An 18,711-nucleotide genomic window follows, 5' to 3' on the forward strand; every position below is an offset into this window, starting at 1 on the left:
ATTATGTGCAAAGACCCAAAGAAACTGGAACCAATATCAATTTGACAACAAAATTCAATACCATGGAACGATTGTATGAGAGGGAGACAAGAAAATGGTGGGAGGCAACCTTCCTCCAGAGTTATATTGATGTGGATAGAGTTCCAAGAGGTTTAAGAATTCATACCATTCCAGCTTATGAGAACCCAGATCCGCAGCTGTTGGAAGCATGGGCAGAGCATGTAGCGCAGTCTTGCAAAGGGATGCTGGTAATACTGGTACAATTTGCGTGGAGTGATAGGGACAAGGCCACGCAAGAGATAGAAAAATTAGTGGTTGAAATGGAAAAAGAAGAAGACAAAAAGAAAATCGAGGAACTCAGAGAGAATATGAAAAAACGATTGGAGAAGTATGAATCAAAAATAAGACAACGGAAGCAGGAAAAATTTGAAAGAGATGACGGTATTATGCCCAGGGGCGAGTTCTGACATTTGCGAAGAAATTTGAGGGAGTCAGGAAAGAGATGGTATCCAAACCACCATCTGTAATAATAGCAAGAGTTGAGACACCAGAGTCGGAAGTAACAGGTGAATACTCTGGTGACGATACCTCCGCAAGCGCCACTTTCAAGAGACTCCTTTTCAGGAAGAATTGCGGGTCATGCGTCAGGCATGGCTAAGAGGAGGCAAAAACAAACCCCCGGAAGGAGGAAAAGACCAACTCGGAGGGGAGGATTGAAAAAGTGGACAAAGCGCCCGAAAGAACAACTCGATGCAGGAGGGCAAAAGATGGACCTAGAAAAATTGACCATAGTAAATTTAACACCAAGAGCGCTGACAATGGATGAGGAAGCAATACTCAAGTCGGGCCACATGTTCTGTCCCTCTTTGAATATGGAATATACGCAAACAAGAATTGATTTGTTTAAAATGACTAGGGAACTTAAACTACATAAATACTTCAAAACAAAACCGAAGGGATGTGAGAAAAGAAAACAACAACGAACAACTAAAGAGACGGATAAGATAACAGAAGAAGACTTCAGTAGATGGGAGGCAATGGTGACAATTGCCGAGAATGTAACAAGTACTGACATAACGGCTTTAAGTATGACAGAGAGAGCATCTAGATTGGGGGTTGAGCAGGAAAGAGACGCTAGCCCCTTCAAACCAACATCACAATTTTTACCAAACTATCAATGGATGCAATTGATCTTTTTTCAGAGGCAGTAACTAAAGATTTATTGGCTATGAGAACTAAAGCCAGTTATAAACCGATATATAATTTGACTAAAGAACAGAGTAAAGCACTGAAATCAAATCAAGAAGATAAAACAATCGTATGCAAACCCTCGGATAAGGGGGGAAATATTGTGATGCAGACGAGAGAAAATTACTGCATAGAGGCATACAGGCAACTTTCGGATGAATCTTGCTACAAAAAAGTCAACAAAGTGTTTTATCTAGAAAGCATTTCCAAATATGAGGATCTGATCAAAATGTTGTATAATAAACACATGTTGGACACAGAAGAACTATTGTGTTTTTAAGATGTCCTAATCCCATTGTTCCTACATTTTATCACATTCCAAAAATCCACAAAATATACAAAAACCACCTGGGAGACCTATACTCTCTTCACAGGGAAGTCTAATGGATAACTTATTTAACGTCATTGATTATTATCTCCATGATATAGTAAAGGAGTTACCATCATACGTAAAGGACTCTAGGGACATTTTATGTCGCATGGAAAAATTGTTATGGAAGGAGGAATATAAGATAATTGTATTGGATACAACTAGCTTATATACTTCCATTAATCACATACATGGGTTGCATACTTTGTCTCACTTCCTGACAAAAAGGGCCGTGAGATTCAGCTTACATAATGAATGAAATGTTGATGCAATTTGCAGAATTTTGTCTGAAAAATAATATCTTCCTGTTTGGAGAGGAATACTTCTGGCAAACATCTGGTAAAGCGATGGGCACCTGCTTCGCCCCCAGCTATGCAAATTTATTAATTGGCTGGTGGGAGGAGCAGGTGTCCAGTTCGCCAGAAGGGAAAATTTGGATGAGTAAAGTTATGGCCTGGTATCGCTAGATAGACGATCTTTCTATAGTGTGGAATGACTCAGAAGAGACTGCCAGGGAATGTATTACTTATCTTAACAGTAACAGCGTGAATTTATTATTCACAGGTGAAATCAGCAAGGATACTGCTAATTTCTTGGACTTGCAAATCAACGTTGTGGAAGGGAAACCTTGTATGTCTCTTTGCCGCAAACCCACTGCGGGTAATTCAATTTTACATGCGGAGAGTAACCATCCTCCTAGCTTGATAAGAAGTATCCCTTATGGGGAATGTTTGCGTATTAAGAGGAACAGCACTAATCAAAAAGATTTTGAGCATGCAATGTAAAAAAGCGAGGAAAGGTTCAAAGTGAGGGGGTATGATGAGGACCTTCTCAATAGAACATTGGACAGAGTCACCAACATACCCAGAAAAGATTTGTTAAAAGAAAAAGTGAAAGAAGCTAAACATGATGATAAATCCAAGTTTAGATGTATTACACCGTTCTCAGTCAATGCCAATCAACTCAGAAAGATTTTGAGGAAAAATTGGCATATATTGAAAACTGACAGTATAATTGGCGAAGACATATCTACCCAACCATTGATTACCTTTAAAAAGGCCAGATCTATAAGGGATACCATTGTTCACAGTCATCTGGAAGCAGTAACAAGGCTGAGTGGGACACTAAAAGAGATGAGGGGGTTCTACCTTGCAGTAAGTGCAAGGCTTGTGTGGCAAGTAAAGGAACCTTAACTCATGAAGCACCAGGGCAAAAAACATCTAGAAGTATCAACAAATTTCTGACATGCAATACATCCTATGCAGTCTATTGCCTGGTGTGCCCGTGTGGGCAAAAGTACATTGGAAGTACAATCCACCGACTAAAAATTAGGATCTTAGAACATATGAGGGTAATAGCCAAAAAAGATGCTAATTATCCAGTGGCTCGTCACTTTGCGGAGTACCAACAGAGCAATAGGGACCTATTGAAATTCTTTAGATTGGAACATGTACCTCTTAGTCTACGTGGTGGTGATAGAACTAGGAAGTTAAGGAGATTAGAGTCAAGATTCATTATTGACCTGGAAACGAAAACTCCTAAAGGGATGAATGGTAGGGAGGAGATGGCAGTACACCTAGGAGAGTAGTCAGTTAGGTAGAAGGTCCAGAAGAAAGGGGAGAAAGAGGAAAGGAAAAAAGGAAAAGACAAGATGTTAAAAATGTGTACAGTTTGAATAATTCAGTGGTCCTTAAAACTAATGTCGAGCAGTCCTGAGTGATGATAAAATGGTATTGTTCAAAAGGAGATCAGGAAGGCCGATACACGGCGTGATAACTGAAGCAACTGCCAAGTAGGTTTATAGAACCAGTAGCCGATGTACAGCGAAATGTTGATTATAAAAACGACAAAGTGCAATTGCAGTGTTCAGACTGACTGTTAGGAACACAGTAGTAAGCCAATATATGGCGTTTGTAAATTTATGAATTTAAGTATTTTATGAACAATGTAAATATATAAATGGAAGGCAGTGAATATTGTAAATGAATTGGTTTACTGAATGTTTTATATAAGTTATGTACAAAAATATTATCATTTCAGTTGATTTTAACCATTACAATAAGGCGGCAATGCATAAAACTCGCAAAGTCCGTCTTCTATCTATATGTCTTGGAAGTCACATGAACGTCAATGCTATTTATTTATTTATTTATTTAAAGCACTTATATAGCGCGGCTGTCACCTAACAGGTATCCTGGCGCTAGAAATTACTCCTAAGGTGGAAGGCGGTGAGGAACACCGAGAACAGGAAGCCAGAGTGAACAGTTAAGGGAAAAGCCAGGTTTTGATCCGCTTTCTGAAAGGAAGAAGTTGCGTAGTTTGGCGAATGTCAAGGGGCAGGCTATTCCACAGTTTTGCAGCTGCAACTCTGAAGGATCTTCCCCCAGTCCTGACCTTGTTGAATCTTGGTACTGTGACAAGGCAGGCTGTGGAGGAGCGGAGAGCTCTGGTTGGGATGTACCAGGTGAACATGGCTTGCAAGGATCTGGGCCCGACTCCGTGCAGTGCTTTAAAAACAAGACAGAGTGATTTAAAAGCCACTCGCTGCTTCAAAGGGAGCCAGTGCAGCTCGGCCAAGGCCGCTGTGGCCGAAGATCTCCTGGTCCAACCAAGGGCCAGTTTGGCAGCGGCCGTCCGAACTCTTTGGAGTCGGTCTAACAGTACAGCTGGGGCCTCGAGCAGCATTGCGTTGCAATAGTCAAGGCGACTAAGAATAGTACACCTGACTATTAATGCTTGGGCCTGTGAGGGGAGGAGTGGCCGAAGCAAGTGGACACTGTTTTCGCAACCTGAGTTTCCATGCTAAGCTTGTTGTCCATCATGACACCCAGGTTGCGGACAGTGGTGACCGGCTGTGGCTTTTCCGGGGCTTACGGGGGCCAAAATTCGGCTGGGAACAGGCGAGGGATCCGGCTTCCAGCACAAAACAGAACCTCGGTTTTGGAGGAGTTAAATTGCAGGGAGTTTTTGTGCAGCCAACCAGCTGTGTCTCTCAGACAGTCATGAAACGATTCCAGAGGGATCGATTCTTCACCCTCCCAAGAGAGGATGAGCTGGGTGTCATCCGCGTAATTTATGGCTTTTAGCCTATGGGATTTTATTAACGTAACCAAAGGTTTAGGGTAAACGTTAAAAAGAATGGGGCTGATGGATGAGCCTTGGGGCACTCCATGGGGTACTGAGGAGAAGGCAGATTGAAACGGGGGAAGGGACACAGCCTGCTTCCTATCCTGCAGGTAGGACTGGAACCAAAGCAGGGAGGTGCCGTCAACCCCAGCCTCTCTTAGTCTCTTCAGCAGAATCACATGATTGACAGTATCGAATGCGGCAGACAGGTCCAGCAGGATCAGGGCTACTGCCTGGCCCCTGTCTGCGCGCATACGAAGATCCTCCATGGCCGTGAGGACAGCTGTTTCGGTGCCATGGGCTGGACGAAAGCCAAATTGTATGTCGTCCAGGATGTGATTCTGCTCCAGATGTTTAGAGAGACAAGAGCTCACCCAACGCTCGGCAATTTTCGCCGGGAATGGTTGCAGGGAAATAGGCCGATAGTTCAGTAAGCACTCGGGGTTCAAGGAGGGTTTCTTCAGCAGCGGAGTGATAAGAGCCTGCTTCCAGGGAGTCGGAACAAATCCGCAACGTAGGGATTGATTGCAGATCCTGCAGAGAGTGCAGAAGAGTTCTACTCCGAAAGCTTTCCAGGTTTTAGGGGGCAAAGGGTCGAGAGGGGAACCCGAAGAGATCCCATGCGCCAGTCTATCGAAGTCCGCCTCCAAGATCGGGGGAAATTCCCGCAGACAATCCAAGGGTTGGCACCCTGGGTTCACCGTATCAGAGTCCGTAGTGACAGCCCCGGGGCCGTTGAGACGGCCCAGTGAGGGGGAGGTGTTCAGGTTATGGATAATGGTCTCAATTTTGTCCTTGAAAAACAGTGCGAGATTATCGCAGAGTGCTTGTGTAGGAGGGATTGTTTTTTTTGGCACATTCAGGGTGGATGAGGTTGTTAAGGATCTGGAAAATGCTTTTGGAACTATTGGCGGCAGTAACTATAGTGGAACAGAAGTAGGTAGATTTACATTTAATAATCGCAGATTTGTATTCCAGGAGTTTGTTTTTCCAGAGTAGTTTCTTGGTGTCGGAGTATCCTTGCCTCCATTTCCTCTCAGCCTGTTTGCAGGCTAATTTAAGGGCTTTCAGAGAGTCATCGAACCAGGGGGCTGATGCTCTGCCCTTAGGCTTACATCTTTTTAAGGGAACATGGGAGTCAGTAGTTGAGGATATCCTCGTGCAGAAAGCCTCGTAGTTGTCCTCTACCGGATTATCGGGGGAAAAACTATCTTCCACTTGGAACACGGCACCAGTAATACTCAGCTTTTCCAGAGCTTTCCAATCTCTGTACATGAATTCCGAAGAGGTGCTGTGTGCCGGCATTCTCGCCCCCTTACTAGTGATATAGAATTTGAGAAGAGCATGATCAGTCCAGCCCATAGGCAGGATATCATTCAGGTGTACTAACTACGGGGTAGAGAAGATAAGGTCGAGTCGGTGACCTGCTTTATGAGTGGGTTCCTTGACCAGTTGTTGGAGTCCCACGCTTTCACAAGAGGGCAGAAGATTGTGCAGTCCAGTATCTAAAATACCATTCGGCCAAAGATTGAAATCACCTAAAATGATTAGCTTGTTATGAGAGGTCGCCATGTTGGTGAAGGAGGTGAGTAGCGATTGTTGTTGTTGGGAGTTGAAAGTCCCCGGAGGGCGGTAACAAAGAATTGCCGTGAAAGTGGCTCCAGTGAGACTGTTAATAGAGAGGCCGAGGAGCTCGGTCCAGCGACCGGATCCATGTCTAAAGTGGTGATGAGCCACGAGGCTCTATAGATAATACCTACTCCACCACCGCCGCCTTTGGGTCTAGGGAGATGCAAGATTTTAAAATCCTGTGGACAGGCCCAGTCTAGTTCGATGTCACAGTCGGCGTGGGTCCACGTCTCGGTGAGAAAAAGAACGTCTAAGTGATGGGAGTCAATTAGTAATTGAATTTCATCGGCGTGCTTTGGCAGTGATCTGACATTGAGAAGTCCTCCCAGGAGCAGACCCCTAATGGCGAAGTCATGCAGTGGAAAGGCAGTGTCAGTAAAAGTAAGATGACCTTCGTGCGCATACTCTCTCAGATTGAGCAAGGTCTCACGAGTATAAAGCGGGGAGTGACACAGGGCCTTGTGAGAAATTGAGCAGAGTGGTCCGCGCTTGTCGCGTCCTGGACGCGGACGGGCGCAGACGGGCTTGCCTTAGGCGCGCCTTCGACGCGCTGACGGCGCGCCCGCTGCGCTCGTCCGCTGCGCTTCCGGATGGTGAGCATTTTTAATTAGGAAGGGAAGGGGCGTGGCTTGTAGCGAGGGGCGTGGCCAATCGTCTCGTGGGCGATGGTGGCGCTGCGGTAGGTAAACACACAAACACACAAGTTTTAAAATCACAGGTAGTGCTCAATGGGTTTAAAATATAGCAGCAAGGTGGCTCCCGGCTTCCGCCTCAGGAGAAATAATAAAGACGCCTGCTCGTGTTGAGCGCGGCGCTTTATAGTGCAGGGGGCGTGGCTTGTAGCGAGGGGCGTGGCCAATCATCTCGTGGGCGATGGCGGCGCTGCGGTAGGTAAACACACAAACACACAAGTTTTAAAATCACAGGTAGTGCTCAATGGGTTTAAAATATAGCAGCAAGGTGGCTCCCGGCTTCCGCCTCAGGAGAAATAATAACCATAGATTGTTTGTATATGAAATGCCAGTTTTGATAGCGTGCATGTAAAACATTTGATAGAGGCGTTAGCCAAAACACGTAATGTTTTGCTGGAGAAAATAAAAAACAGATGAGAAACGAGTCCCGTGAGTGCCTATCTCCTTACAAACTACGGAGAGTGAGCGTGAATATATATAGGGCAAGGATTTGCCGATGATGGAAATTGGTTAAGGAACTTACACACATATGAAGTTTGGGCTCGGTCCTTTCACAAAATACACGAAGGATTTGGTGCAATATATATATATATATTCACTGAAAAAAACCATAGGTTTCAGGCATTATATTGTTAGGAATTAGCATTTAAAAAACCTTTGAAATTCACTGAAAAAACCATAGGTTTCAGGAGTTATATAGTTAGGAATTAGCTTTTAAAAAACCTTTGAAATTCACTCAAAAAACTATAAGTTTTAGTGGTGTTATAGTTAGCTGGACATTTTACTCATACAAAACCATTGAAATTGCTGCCAATATAGAGTGTTGTACTAACTATATTTCGCACACCCGCAATCCACTGCTGATGATGTCACATATTAGATCATTCATGACATGGTCAGTGACATCACTGATGACATCTCAAATGACATCACTGATGACATCATCCAGTGAATGTGGTTTGCTTCGTTATTTAAATATGCATTATATATATATAGAAATTTGCATTGAAGAATAAGTGGATATATATAAATAAATATTTGGATGGAGGATTTAGTAGCAGTGTAATTGACTGTTTACTTGACCAATTTATAATGTCTCACTAAATATAGTGGATAGTGACTGAACTGTGTGAATATCTGTATCACTTTGTCAGTTGTTGTGTAAACTGATTCTACAGTTGGTTAGTAGCTATGTGAAAGTCTATATTAGTTATTGATTAGTTAATTGAGTATTTGTATGGGAGTGTGAAAGTGTGTGTGGTTCGGTGGGGGGGGTGTGACTGTCCAAAGATGTGTGAATAGTTGATTCAGTAGATATATGAAGTTAAAACTACATGTTCTAACAGTTGTTTGGGGTGAGTGAATATCTTTATGGGTGTGGTGATGAGCAAATATATTTCTCAATGGTACAGGTCCAACAAACTAGAAAAATAAAAGGCAGTGTATGTGTCAGTTGTTGTATATAAATAGGGCTCCCGGTTTTCCGTTTTTACGGATTTTTACACATAAATACAGACGGAAATCTATATTTCCTTTGTCTGTATTTATATTTAGAAACAGAAAAATACTTGAAAATGTTGCCACACTGCCCTGCTCCAATCCAGCTAAGCCCCCTTCCTGCTTCTGGAAATTCCTTCCCGGGCGCGCACTCAGCCGCACTCGAGTACTTCACAGGTCTTTAGAAAGACCATTTACTTGTTAACGAGGCTTGATTGTTGTTTCACCCCATGCCGTAGCCTCCCCCAATGTCCCGGACTCCTCCTGTCCCAGGCTCCATACAGTGCATGTTTTAAGCACTTCATTTCACAGTGCTGCAGCAGGAGAAAAAGAAGAAAGGGCAGCTGTTCAGTTATACACGCGGAGCTACAAGTACCAGAATACCTTAGGTGGCACAACATTGAATCTGTAGAGACGCAGTGCCAGCTCTGATTATTATTGCAGAACTGCACGTTCTAGAATATAAACAAACTGTGGAACAGCTCAAGCCCCCAGTTCAAAAAGAGATGTCCTAGGGTAGCTCGGGAGATGCAATTACTGCATAAACATATATGTAAACTTCGGGTCCGGGATTTGACTTACAGTGTGGCAGCTAAGTGGGTTAAAGCGCCTCTTGCAGTGCTATCTCTGTCTGTAACCTGCAGAGGAAGCTCTAGGGGCCAGACGGGTAGCTAAGCGGGTTAATGCGCCCTCTGCTGAGACTTGTGAGAATTGCCAGCACACCTTTCAAACCGAGAGCCACATCTTGAGTAGGTTAAATGTGTGCTTTACCTGCAGGATAAAGCATCAGATGGCAGTGTAACACCTAAACGGGTTATACACCAACTGCGCTCTCTGTGTGTGCCCCCCTCCCCCACCACCACAGTCCACATCTACTGTCCTAGTAAGATAACCAGGTACCGCTGGGTACACTCAGGGGTCCAAGTCCCAAACCCAGAAAGACAGCTCCGGTGGTCAACGCACTTGCTGCAAGGATTTGTGCCAAATCTGAAAGCGGAACGTTGAGCATTGTTCGACCAACAGAGACTTTTGTGCCTCTGATGGCAATGTCTCTGAATTAGTAAATTACACCTGTTGTTTGCAGTGCCCAACAGCGCCTGCTGCTCAAGACAATGGTGTGGAAAATGAGGCGCCTTGAGCAGATTCTGTAGACTGAGTTGTTCTATTCCCATCTATTCATCCAATCACCCATCCATCCATTCACAAGAAAACCTGGAGGCGCTTTAAGGCAATTGGATCGCGTCATTCTTTACAAGCCTATTCATCCATTCAGAAGAGGTGCACCCAGAGTCCTTCACTGCCATTTTCTTTACTACATCAGGGTATTACAAATACATGCTATTAGCACAGTTACAGAATAAAACCCAGAAGTACATTATATATGCACGTATAAGGATTGAGCAATGACTGGAGACCAGATTTCGAATCCCAACTTCCCCGTTTGAAGCCCTGTTTAATCTTGGGCAAATCAGTGACGTAGCCAGTGCTTCAGACGGCCGGGGCGATCCTTCAGATATCCGCCCGCTTTGAGCCGGTACCTGGGGGAAGGGGGGTGTTGGGTGGGAAGTCAGGTGTAAACTGACGACGAGCAGCGGGCGGCGGTGAATTGGCCGGGTTTAACTACGCTTCTCTACTTCACTGCCCAAGGTGAAAGGAAAGGTCGGAGGTGATGCGTGCCCATCAGGTAATACATCTGCAGTGTATGTGCCCACCCCACAGACGCTTTACATCAGCACCGGTTTCGTCACAGGCAGACACATTCATTTTTGTTATGCACAGGGAGATTAAGTGATCAAATCACTTAATCTCCAAGGTCGACCGCCGCAGCTATTAGGCCACATTCTCCCATTTATATATGTATAAGGGGCTTTCTTTGAGTCTCTTGTGGCTGTTCCTGGCTGGTTAAACATGGTGCTTACATGTTGCCACCTTCAATGTTAGAAGAGCACAATGCTCATGATGCTCTTTGGGCTGGCATGGTGCCCTGCAGGAGACTGGCATGAAGAAGAGGCTCAACTCCTGCCCAAGCACAGCCACACGTTTCCTGACTCATGTGCGTTGTGGCAAACAGTTAAGTTTTTATTTAGAATTTTAGTCAAACTACATATGAATAATGCAACATAAGAAACACTCCCAATATAAAACGTTGGAAAGCAACTAAATTAACTGTATACAATAGGTGATACAGAGTGCATTCTACAAGTATACACACAGGTCAATGCATACTGCCCATCATATATAGGTAGGTGAATTCCTATTCTTACTAATAATAATCATCAGGCTGCAAAGCAATCGCTTGTCATAGAGAGAAGCAGTCATATTTTAAAACAAGTACTCACAAATGCAATAGGTTTGAACATGTAAGGTTTTAGGTTCAGTGTCTGCCTGCCCTCAGTTATTGAAAAATGCAGTCACCAGTGTATCGCTTGTGTGCATTGTATTTAAATAAATGTGGAAAAATACTAGCTGTAGTGTCATCTTTTACTGTGGCAAAAATAAAGGTGGCTAAATACAGAAAAAATGCCCCAAAAATAAATATGGATAAATACAGACGGAAATGGCAAAAAAATAAATACCATAAAACCGGGAGCCCTATTCATCAGCTGCACTCAAGGCTCTGAATGTACTATCACGGGGCTAGCGGGACTATTCATCAGCTGCATCTCAAGGCTCTCAATGTACTATCACGGGGCTAGTGGGACTATTCATCAGCTGCATCTCAAGGCTCTGAATTTACTATCACGGGGCTAGTGGGATTAATCATCAGCTGCATCTCAAGGCTCTGAATGTACTATCACGGGGCTAGTGGGATTATTCATCAGCTGCATCTCAAGGCTCTGAATGTACCATCACGGGGCTCGTGGGACTATTCATCAGCTGCATCTCAAGGCTCTGAATGTACTATCACGGGGCTAGTGGGACTATTCCTCAGCTGCATCTCAAGGCTCTGAATATACCATCACGGGGCTAGTGGGACTATTCATCAGCTGCATCTCAAGGCTCTGAATGTACTATCACGGGGCTAGTGGGATTATTCATCAGCTGTATCTCAAGGCTCTGAATGTACTATCACAGGGCTAGTGGGACTATTCATCAGCTGCATCTCAAGGCTCTGAACATACCATCACGGGGCTAGCGGGATTATTCATCAGCTACATCTCAAGGCTCTGAATGTACCATCACAGGGCTAGTGGGACTATTCATCAGCTGCATCTCAAGGCTCTGAATGTACTATCACGGGGCTAGCGGGATTATTCATCCACTGCCTCTCAGGGCTCTGAATGTACTATCAAGGGGCTCGTGGGACTATTCATCAGCTGCATCTCAAGGCTCTGAAGGTACTATCACGGGGCTAGTGGGACTATTCATCAGCTGCATCTAAAGGCTCTGAATGTACTATCACTGGGCTAGTGGGACTATTCATCAGCTGCATCTCAAGGCTCTGAATGTACTATCACGGGGCTCGTGGGACTAATCAATCATCTCAAGGCTCCGGCTGTACTTTAATGGGCAATTAGGATTAATCACCAGCTGTCTCAAGGTTCTGGAATGTACTATCGCGGGGCTAGTGGGACTATTCATCAGCTGCATCTCAATGCTCTGAATTTACTATCACGGGGCTAGTGGGATTAATCATCAGCTGCATCTCAAGGCTCTGAATGTACTATCACGGGGCTAGTGGGATTATTCATCAGCTGCATCTCAAGGCTCTGAATGTACCATCACGGGGCTCGTGGGACTATTCATCAGCTGCATCTCAAGGCTCTGAATGTACTATCACGGGGCTAGTGGGACTATTCATCAGCTGCATCTCAAGGCTCTGAATGTACCATCACGGGGCTAGTAGGACTATTCATCAGCTGCATCTCAAGGCTCTGAATGTACTATCACGGGGCTAGTGGGACTATTCATCAGCTGCATCTCAAGGCTCTGAATGTACTATCACGGGGCTAGTGGGATTATTCATCAGCTGCATCTCAAGGCTCTGAATGTACTATCACGGGGCTCGTGGGATTATTCATCAGCTGCATCTCAAGGCTCTGAATGTACTATCACGGGGCTCGTGGGATTATTCATCAGATGCATCTCAAAGCTCTGAATGTACTATCACGGGGCTAGTGGGACTATTCATCAGCTGCATCTCAAGGCTCTGAATGTACTATCACGGGGCTCGTGGGACTAATCATCAGCTGCATCTCAAGGCTCTGAATGTACTATCACGGGGCTCGTGGGATTATTCATCAGATGCATCTCAAGGCTCTGAATGTACTATCACGGGGCTAGTGGGACTATTCATCAGCTGCATCTCAAGGCTCTGAATGTACTATCACGGGGCTCGTGGGACTAATCAATCATCTCAAGGCTCCGGCTGTACTTTAATGGGCTATTAGGATTAATCACCAGCTGTCTCAAGGTTCTGGAATGTACTATCGCGGGGCTAGTGGGACTATTCATCAGCTGCATCTCAAGGCTCTGAATTTACTATCACGGGGCTAGTGGGATTAATCATCAGCTGCATCTCAAGGCTCTGAATGTACTATCACGGGGCTAGTGGGATTATTCATCAGTAGGGCTCCCGGTTTTCCGTTTTTACGGATTTTTACACATAAATACAGACGGAAATCTATATTTCCTTTGTCTGTATTTATATTTAGAAACAGAAAAATACTTGAAAATGTTGCCACACTGCCCTGCTCCAATCCAGCTAAGCCCCCTTCCTGCTTCTGGAAATTCCTTCCCGGGCGCGCACTCAGCCGCACTCGAGTACTTCACAGGTCTTTAGAAAGACCATTTACTTGTTAACGAGGCTTGATTGTTGTTTCACCCCATGCCGTAGCCTCCCCCAATGTCCCGGACTCCTCCTGTCCCAGGCTCCATACAGTGCATGTTTTAAGCACTTCATTTCACAGTGCTGCAGCAGGAGAAAAAGAAGAAAGGGCAGCTGTTCAGTTATACACGCGGAGCTACAAGTACCAGAATACCTTAGGTGGCACAACATTGAATCTGTAGAGACGCAGTGCCAGCTCTGATTATTATTGCAGAACTGCACGTTCTAGAATATAAACAAACTGTGGAACAGCTCAAGCCCCCAGTTCAAAAAGAGATGTCCTAGGGTAGCTCGGGAGATGCAATTACTGCATAAACATATATGTAAACTTCGGGTCCGGGATTTGACTTACAGTGTGGCAGCTAAGTGGGTTAAAGCGCCTCTTGCAGTGCTATCTCTGTCTGTAACCTGCAGAGGAAGCTCTAGGGGCCAGACGGGTAGCTAAGCGGGTTAATGCGCCCTCTGCTGAGACTTGTGAGAATTGCCAGCACACCTTTCAAACCGAGAGCCACATCTTGAGTAGGTTAAATGTGTGCTTTACCTGCAGGATAAAGCATCAGATGGCAGTGTAACACCTAAACGGGTTATACACCAACTGCGCTCTCTGTGTGTGCCCCCCTCCCCCACCACCACAGTCCACATCTACTGTCCTAGTAAGATAACCAGGTACCGCTGGGTACACTCAGGGGTCCAAGTCCCAAACCCAGAAAGACAGCTCCGGTGGTCAACGCACTTGCTGCAAGGATTTGTGCCAAATCTGAAAGCGGAACGTTGAGCATTGTTCGACCAACAGAGACTTTTGTGCCTCTGATGGCAATGTCTCTGAATTAGTAAATTACACCTGTTGTTTGCAGTGCCCAACAGCGCCTGCTGCTCAAGACAATGGTGTGAAAAATGAGGCGCCTTGAGCAGATTCTGTAGACTGAGTTGTTCTATTCCCATCTATTCATCCAATCACCCATCCATCCATTCACAAGAAAACCTGGAGGCGCTTTAAGGCAATTGGATCGCGTCATTCTTTACAAGCCTATTCATCCATTCAGAAGAGGTGCACCCAGAGTCCTTCACTGCCATTTTCTTTACTACATCAGGGTATTACAAATACATGCTATTAGCACAGTTACAGAATAAAACCCAGAAGTACATTATATATGCACGTATAAGGATTGAGCAATGACTGGAGACCAGATTTCGAATCCCAACTTCCCCGTTTGAAGCCCTGTTTAATCTTGGGCAAATCAGTGACGTAGCCAGTGCTTCAGACGGCCGGGGCGATCCTTCAGATATCCGCCCGCTTTGAGCCGGTACCTGGGGGAAGGGGGGTGTTGGGTGGGAAGTCAGGTGTAAACTGACGACGAGCAGCGGGCGGCGGTGAATTGGCCGGGTTTAACTACGCTTCTCTACTTCACTGCCCAAGGTGAAAGGAAAGGTCGGAGGTGATGCGTGCCCATCAGGTAATACATCTGCAGTGTATGTGCCCACCCCACAGACGCTTTACATCAGCACCGGTTTCGTCACAGGCAGACACATTCATTTTTGTTATGCACAGGGAGATTAAGTGATCAAATCACTTAATCTCCAAGGTCGACCGCCGCAGCTATTAGGCCACATTCTCCCATTTATATATGTATAAGGGGCTTTCTTTGAGTCTCTTGTGGCTGTTCCTGGCTGGTTAAACATGGTGCTTACATGTTGCCACCTTCAATGTTAGAAGAGCACAATGCTCATGATGCTCTTTGGGCTGGCATGGTGCCCTGCAGGAGACTGGCATGAAGAAGAGGCTCAACTCCTGCCCAAGCACAGCCACACGTTTCCTGACTCATGTGCGTTGTGGCAAACAGTTAAGTTTTTATTTAGAATTTTAGTCAAACTACATATGAATAATGCAACATAAGAAACACTCCCAATATAAAACGTTGGAAAGCAACTAAATTAACTGTATACAATAGGTGATACAGAGTGCATTCTACAAGTATACACACAGGTCAATGCATACTGCCCATCATATATAGGTAGGTGAATTCCTATTCTTACTAATAATAATCATCAGGCTGCAAAGCAATCGCTTGTCATAGAGAGAAGCAGTCATATTTTAAAACAAGTACTCACAAATGCAATAGGTTTGAACATGTAAGGTTTTAGGTTCAGTGTCTGCCTGCCCTCAGTTATTGAAAAATGCAGTCACCAGTGTATCGCTTGTGTGCATTGTATTTAAATAAATGTGGAAAAATACTAGCTGTAGTGTCATCTTTTACTGTGGCAAAAATAAAGGTGGCTAAATACAGAAAAAATGCCCCAAAAATAAATATGGATAAATACAGACGGAAATGGCAAAAAAATAAATACCATAAAACCGGGAGCCCTATTCATCAGCTGCACTCAAGGCTCTGAATGTACTATCACGGGGCTAGCGGGACTATTCATCAGCTGCATCTCAAGGCTCTCAATGTACTATCACGGGGCTAGTGGGACTATTCATCAGCTGCATCTCAAGGCTCTGAATTTACTATCACGGGGCTAGTGGGATTAATCATCAGCTGCATCTCAAGGCTCTGAATGTACTATCACGGGGCTAGTGGGATTATTCATCAGCTGCATCTCAAGGCTCTGAATGTACCATCACGGGGCTCGTGGGACTATTCATCAGCTGCATCTCAAGGCTCTGAATGTACTATCACGGGGCTAGTGGGACTATTCCTCAGCTGCATCTCAAGGCTCTGAATATACCATCACGGGGCTAGTGGGACTATTCATCAGCTGCATCTCAAGGCTCTGAATGTACTATCACGGGGCTAGTGGGATTATTCATCAGCTGTATCTCAAGGCTCTGAATGTACTATCACAGGGCTAGTGGGACTATTCATCAGCTGCATCTCAAGGCTCTGAACATACCATCACGGGGCTAGCGGGATTATTCATCAGCTACATCTCAAGGCTCTGAATGTACCATCACAGGGCTAGTGGGACTATTCATCAGCTGCATCTCAAGGCTCTGAATGTACTATCACGGGGCTAGCGGGATTATTCATCCACTGCCTCTCAGGGCTCTGAATGTACTATCAAGGGGCTCGTGGGACTATTCATCAGCTGCATCTCAAGGCTCTGAAGGTACTATCACGGGGCTAGTGGGACTATTCATCAGCTGCATCTAAAGGCTCTGAATGTACTATCACTGGGCTAGTGGGACTATTCATCAGCTGCATCTCAAGGCTCTGAATGTACTATCACGGGGCTCGTGGGACTAATCAATCATCTCAAGGCTCCGGCTGTACTTTAATGGGCAATTAGGATTAATCACCAGCTGTCTCAAGGTTCTGGAATGTACTATCGCGGGGCTAGTGGGACTATTCATCAGCTGCATCTCAATGCTCTGAATTTACTATCACGGGGCTAGTGGGATTAATCATCAGCTGCATCTCAAGGCTCTGAATGTACTATCACGGGGCTAGTGGGATTATTCATCAGCTGCATCTCAAGGCTCTTAATGTACCATCACGGGGCTCGTGGGACTATTCATCCGCTGCATCTCAAGGCTCTGAATGTACTATCACGGGGCTAGTGGGACTATTCATCAGCTGCATCTCAAGGCTCTGAATGTACCATCACGGGGCTAGTAGGACTATTCATCAGCTGCATCTCAAGGCTCTGAATGTACTATCACGGGGCTAGTGGGACTATTCATCAGCTGCATCTCAAGGCTCTGAATGTACTATCACGGGGCTAGTGGGATTATTCATCAGCTGCATCTCAAGGCTCTGAATGTACTATCACGGGGCTCGTGGGATTATTCATCAGCTGCATCTCAAGGCTCTGAATGTACTATCACGGGGCTCGTGGGATTATTCATCAGATGCATCTCAAAGCTCTGAATGTACTATCACGGGGCTAGTGGGACTATTCATCAGCTGCATCTCAAGGCTCTGAATGTACTATCACGGGGCTCGTGGGACTAATCATCAGCTGCATCTCAAGGCTCTGAATGTACTATCACGGGGCTCGTGGGATTATTCATCAGATGCATCTCAAGGCTCTGAATGTACTATCACGGGGCTAGTGGGACTATTCATCAGCTGCATCTCAAGGCTCTGAATGTACTATCACGGGGCTCGTGGGACTAATCAATCATCTCAAGGCTCCGGCTGTACTTTAATGGGCTATTAGGATTAATCACCAGCTGTCTCAAGGTTCTGGAATGTACTATCGCGGGGCTAGTGGGACTATTCATCAGCTGCATCTCAAGGCTCTGAATTTACTATCACGGGGCTAGTGGGATTAATCATCAGCTGCATCTCAAGGCTCTGAATGTACTATCACGGGGCTAGTGGGATTATTCATCAGTAGGGCTCCCGGTTTTCCGTTTTTACGGATTTTTACACATAAATACAGACGGAAATCTATATTTCCTTTGTCTGTATTTATATTTAGAAACAGAAAAATACTTGAAAATGTTGCCACACTGCCCTGCTCCAATCCAGCTAAGCCCCCTTCCTGCTTCTGGAAATTCCTTCCCGGGCGCGCACTCAGCCGCACTCGAGTACTTCACAGGTCTTTAGAAAGACCATTTACTTGTTAACGAGGCTTGATTGTTGTTTCACCCCATGCCGTAGCCTCCCCCAATGTCCCGGACTCCTCCTGTCCCAGGCTCCATACAGTGCATGTTTTAAGCACTTCATTTCACAGTGCTGCAGCAGGAGAAAAAGAAGAAAGGGCAGCTGTTCAGTTATACACGCGGAGCTACAAGTACCAGAATACCTTAGGTGGCACAACATTGAATCTGTAGAGACGCAGTGCCAGCTCTGATTATTATTGCAGAACTGCACGTTCTAGAATATAAACAAACTGTGGAACAGCTCAAGCCCCCAGTTCAAAAAGAGATGTCCTAGATGTAGAGAGCCATCCGGGCTCTCACCTACAATGTATCCTTTTACTGCACGCACGCACACGCAACCTTGGGGCGGGCTCGCCCCTTGGTATAAATAAACAAGCGGAAGACCGCTCGGGGTCTTTCCGGCTAAGTACATTGCTGGTGTCCGTGTGCTTGCTAGCTGTGTGTGTCCCCACGTGATAGGCCCCGCGTCACCATTCTACATTGGCGACGAGGCCGGTGTTTCCTGGATCCACGTGTGCCTGGGACCCCGGGTTGCCTGCCCGACGCCTGCCGCACGCTGCGGTGCATGCCGCTGTGTTGTCCCGGCCTCCCGCGCGCTTGAGACCCGCCCACGCGTCTCCCGTGAGGGAGCGCCTTCAGCTGGCGGGACTCGAGGCGGCGGGAGCCGACGTGCGGCCTGTTGCGGGTCCTGCGGGTGAGTGCTCATCTGCCC

General features: G+C 45.6%; 1 protein-coding gene across 1 annotated transcript in view; it reads right to left on the minus strand.

Annotated features, from left to right (window-relative positions):
• The window catches only part of LPAR4 (lysophosphatidic acid receptor 4), a 152,416-nt gene that overhangs the window by 38,911 nt on the left and 94,794 nt on the right, over positions 1 to 18,711 (minus strand). The gene's annotated exons all lie outside the window — the stretch shown is intronic.

The sequence above is a fragment of the Lissotriton helveticus genome, chromosome 4_1 (genome assembly GCF_964261635.1).
Source record: "Lissotriton helveticus chromosome 4_1, aLisHel1.1, whole genome shotgun sequence".
In the NCBI taxonomy this organism is placed as follows: domain Eukaryota; kingdom Metazoa; phylum Chordata; class Amphibia; order Caudata; family Salamandridae; genus Lissotriton; species Lissotriton helveticus.